This window comes from Microcebus murinus, chromosome 10 (genome assembly GCF_040939455.1).
Source record: "Microcebus murinus isolate Inina chromosome 10, M.murinus_Inina_mat1.0, whole genome shotgun sequence".
NCBI lineage: Eukaryota > Metazoa > Chordata > Mammalia > Primates > Cheirogaleidae > Microcebus > Microcebus murinus.
In genome coordinates, this window is record NC_134113.1 from 39,565,130 (window position 1) to 39,570,491 (window position 5,362).

The following is a 5,362-nucleotide window of genomic DNA, read 5'->3' on the forward strand; positions in this document are numbered from 1 at the left end:
CTATTCTGTATTCCACTTATGCCCTCCCTAGAAAAGACAATAGAATGTCCAATAAAGCTTGAATCAATAGAGTAAGACAAATTAGCACTGGCAAAATGCCTGCTTGTCATTGTTTCAGAAGTAGATTTAAAGCTTCAAGATGCTTACTTTATCTACATTTTGATAAATTTCATTCACGATATTTTATTAGTTTTGGCCAGCTCCAATTTTACCTTTAAGCTTTAAGAACAGAATTTGAATTTACTATTCAACATAAGAAATAAGTATATAATAATATAAGTAGATTCTTTTGTGGTTCATAAGCATGATTGAGTTTTCACATTCATGTGTGAGATGTACGTCCTTCAAACCTTATTATGACCATGGCACATTACCTGTTTGACATGAGAAAAAAAAAGACTGTAAGTATCTACTCTGAGTATAAAGTGCCTATTGTTATATATCACTGACATAATCTATAATACAAAAATAGAGTCTGTTGTTATAACTTTACTCAGGAACAAAATGCTATAATACATGTGTAAATGTGTATACAAATTAAAACTTTGTCCTGTGAATTCTTTGGTTTAAAAATTTCGAAATGTAAAAGTGAATGATTTAATAATGTCACATATAGGTAAGAGAAAATAATTTAAAAATTCTTAGGAAGCAGGTTCAAAAGTAAGGTTATATAATTTATAAGAAGGTAGAGAACAAGCCCATAGTGTTTAGACCTTCGATTCGATGTTAAAAATATGCAAATCAAATACTTAGCTTTCAATCTTATTTTAAAAATATAATATGGTGAAATATTTAAACTTATTCAGAAAATTCCCTGTACTGGCTACTTGATACTTTTATCTCTTCACATATTTATTTATTCATTGAGCATTTATTGAACCCTTACTACATGCTAGAAGCTGACAGAAGTTTCAAAAATATCAACTGAATAACATTTCCCATAATATCTTTCTCTGTGTATATATATATATATATATATATATATATACACACACACACACACACACACACAATTCATACATGCCTGTCTATTCATCAAAATATAAAACATATATTGATCTAATTAGCCAGCTGGGGAAGTAAGCAATGAATAGAGTCTGGCTTTGCACTTTCCCTACCTAGGAAAGAAAGCCTTCAAGCTGCAGTCTCCCTGGGGGAGACGCTGTCACATATGCCTTTCTAGGAAGGATTAAGAAAGCAGAGCAGCTGGGACCTATTTTCAAATATAAAACCAGCATGAAAGGCTTTACATGAATGACTAAAACTCTAAGTTCAGATAAGCTGGAAAAGCCTAAAAAGGGATGCATTAGTCTTGGTGTTAAACCAAAGAAAATTGATTGGATCACAAAATGGGTAAGTTTAACTTCTGATTCTGTAAGCCTAGAAAAATGAAAAACAAAGATCTGTACCATTATTTATCAGTCCTCTTGTATATCATGGTCTGAAGATGATAAGGGTTAAAGGTTATATAAAATTACCACCACAAGCTGAAATCAAGATGGTGATTTGGATTAAAGACAACTTTTGGTAAATTCCATTCCTAAAATTTAAAAGAGCAGTAGCTTTTTTTCTAAGACAAGGTAGTACTTGCCATTTCTGCTCCTTTGTCATCTCTCACTGGAAGTGAACTTTTACTGATTAAGAGGTACTTTTTCTTGAGCATCTTTATACGAAGAAGAGTTTATTGCCAACTTATAACAGGCTCTTATGTTATATTCTTAGACATCGAAGTATATTGGCCCATTGTTTAAATCTGAATTACAGTCAAAAGAGACTGTTATGGCACTAGGAGTTTAGAATGAGGTCAAATTAAAGAGAAAATAAAGAAATAATTCTATCTTATTTTCCATATCTCTTTAAAGAATATCAAATGATTGCAGTGATGATTAAGTTTCTAGATATATGGAAACATAGTACCTAAGAAATAGCACTTTGATGTTTATAAACAAATATATAAGTCCAGCAATTATCACAAGTATCCTTTACCATTTCATTGCAGGAGTATATAGAATTAGTAAAAATAAAGAAAAACAGTATATTACTTAATAGTCGACAGCCAAATATGTTTACGCATTAACCCTTTTCTGATTCTAGCCAAATTTGGCCCAATCCTGAGCCTGGCTTCAGATTTCACAGGGTAGGAATACTATAGAGATACAGGAATCATTTAAATGTAACAACTTCAATTTCTGAAAAAAGTCATTTCTAAATTCTACATGTTTAATTTACTTAAATAAATTATTATTCCAATGTTGTTTTGATGATAGTAACATATAATTCTCATATTCTCTAAATCTTTCTTCACCTAAGAAACCAAAGAAACTTTCTCGTTGTGGAAGGAAGTGGAATTATTAGAGTTGAAGGTTATGGAAAGCCTACTCTGTCATTCTTTCCCCTATGGGTTATAATGAGTTTGAAAAACAGACAAATGAAGCTAGACAGGATAAAAATAAACTACCAAATGTATTTAGCACTCTCATGGTATTGGCTGTATGCGAGCAGTAGTAAAACTCCCTAATATACCCTACCTACTCTTTCTCCACATCTAGACCCTGGGGCCTATCTTAGGAAAGTCTGAATCTTCAAAGGTCTCTTACACAAACAACCACAAGGAGAATTAAGGACAATATAACACCCTCTGTGGAACCATGAGCTATTAAACCATGAGCCAATGAGCGACTTCCTGATCCATCGCATCAATCAGGTACATCATTCCCCCTCACGCAGAGAGAGTTCAGTTAGTGGCACAGAGAAAAATAGGACATTTTCCCCTCAATGTTGCCCTTCTTCAGGGTTTAGGGCACAGTCCACCTCAAGAAAATCGAAGAAAAGTTGACTGTTCCCTCAGAAATGAGTTTTGTGAAAATTTATCATGCTTTCATATCACACTTATGTTCTTTAAAAAAATGGAACAAAACAAAAAACTCAATAGTATTATTTTACCACAATAAATTCCAAAATTAATAGATTACATAAAATACTTTGGCTGGTTTCTCTTTTGCCCAGTGAAAATCACTAACAATTATAATGATAAAATCAACCATCTATTCTACTTTCTCGATGGAAAGTCATCACAGGATATGCAGTTTTTATCAGGTATATCACCTCACATGTGCATTTGAATTTCTGTCTAGTGAGAACCATTGTTTGCTTAATGACAACTCAGATGATCCTGAGGGATACTAACCCATGTAATAACACTGGAGGAAGCTCTCTTATCGGGTTACTTTGTGCATATATTCACCTACACCATGACAGGCAGTGTTCAAGGTACTGGGGCAACAGGCAAACCCTATTCACATAGAATTTCATTCTGGAAGATGGTTATAGTCAATAAGTAAAAGAATTACATAGCAAGATCATTTTATGTAGTGGTAAGTATAATGGAAGACCCTAAAACTACTCAATATGATAGTTCCTGGAGATCCTCAACTGAAGAATGCAAAAAAGGACTTGGTATTAAGTGTTCAAGAAAGGCTCTCTGAAGAGAAACCATTTGGGCTGAGGCCTAAATAAGAATAAATAGCCAGACAAACCTGAAAAGGAGAACATTAAAAATCATAAGGCTACACAAAAGCCTAGAGATGAGAAACTATAGTTTCAGTTTTTATAGAATCTAGCCTGTCTTATTCCAAGAAAATTACTCTATAGGATATTACCATACATTAAAACAGCACACGGTAAATAACACATGGTAAACCAGTGGGAAATGGCATAGGACTAATGATGAATCCTGTAAGATTGATCCATGATGAGGGATGAATGAATGAGCATATACCCAGTGCCTATTAAATTCCAGGCACTGATAAAGGTTCTTTTATGCTCTGCTCACTCTAAACAAAGGCATCCATTATTAATTCAACAGATTTATATGTAGTTCCTCTATGTACTAGGTATGGTACTTGGAATTATACTCTATCATGAAATTGACTCAGTACTCCCTGTAGGGTGTATGTGCTCGATTAAGGGAAACAAACAATTAAACAAGCCAAAGTGATTTAGCATGATCAGTGTCATCAAATGAGTAAAACCCAATCACCATAACAGGTACACATGGAGTTGCTACTTGGGGAAATGGGTCAAGAAAGGCTTCCTAGATGAAGTAACACTTAAATGAGGCTTTCCAGATGTACAGGAATAGCCAGGCCTCATGGCCTAGAGAAGAAAGTTTAAGAAATTACAAGCTCTTCTTCATGGCTGGACCCATGGGAGATGAGGAAACTATCAAGAGAATGAGTCTGCAGGATCAGCAGTGGCAAATCTGACAGAGCCTTTATGTTAAGTAACTTGGGCTTTATATGGAGGCAACAGGAAACCGCTTTACACAGGGAATGACATATTTGTGGTTTTTTTTTTTTTTTTTAAATCTCTATAGCTTCAATGTGGAGGAGATTCCAAAGTGGAGAGGAAGAAAAGCAGGTTGAACACAAAGTGATCATAATCCATTCAAGTAGTTTTCTGTGAAAACTTGAAAGCCACTATTGAGCTAGATTTCTGCCCAAATCTCATAGTGCATTGATTTAAACAAGCTTAAACCTTACTTATAAACTTCACTCACATTTTTAATACTCAGGTGGTCAATTTAATCACATTAGGTTGCATTGTATTACTAACCTCCTGTATTTTGAAATGTAAGTTTTTCACTGACTCAGCGTGGCCATGTTGCTTAGTTCAGGAAAATATGTCAATCCTTATGCCCCTCAAAACAGCTATTAAGACTCATGACATCAGATTTTTCTAGGTGATGTGAAATTAAATCATGACTCTTTGCTATATATTCTAATCAGCTACTCCATTAACTGTTTTCAAATGGTAATCAACTCAGCTCCAGACGAACAGTTACATATTCAGCTTGCTCCATGAATTCTATGAATGCATTTACCATTACAAGTTATAATTATATTACTTTCAGAAGTCATTTACAGCAATTGAACAAACTAAGAAAAATTCTAAAATTCTTGTGTGATAGTGCAATTAAACAATATGAACTGCAAGACTCTACTTCACATTCTAAAATTCAGTTATGATGTTATATTTTCAGAGAAATGATATTTGGGGAAAAATATAGACATTGTTCAGGTTAAGGCTTTACAGCTTTAAATCACAGACCACCAAGCAAAATTATCAGATAACACATTATATTTTGCTAAGTGCTAAATGAAATATATCTCTAACAGAAAGAAATCCTCACCCTCTCTTTTCTAATGGAGTGGCATCTAGGAACCTCTGCAGCAAAAAGACTGTCTGGGAAAAAGTACTTAATATCTCAGAGCACCTACTATGTGCTATGCCCTGTGCTAAGGACTTTATATATTTTGACCTATGTCATTGATGTAATCCTGAATATTTGATAGAGGAACCC

General features: G+C 33.9%; 1 non-coding gene across 1 annotated transcript; it reads left to right on the forward strand.

Moving 5' to 3' along the window:
- Window positions 1-283: 283 nt before the first annotated feature.
- Window positions 284-384, forward strand: LOC142873644 (small nucleolar RNA U13). Its single transcript, XR_012921632.1, has one exon. It is a non-coding gene; the product is annotated as a small nucleolar RNA U13 (small nucleolar RNA).
- The last annotated feature ends 4,978 nt before the right edge of the window (window positions 385-5,362 follow it).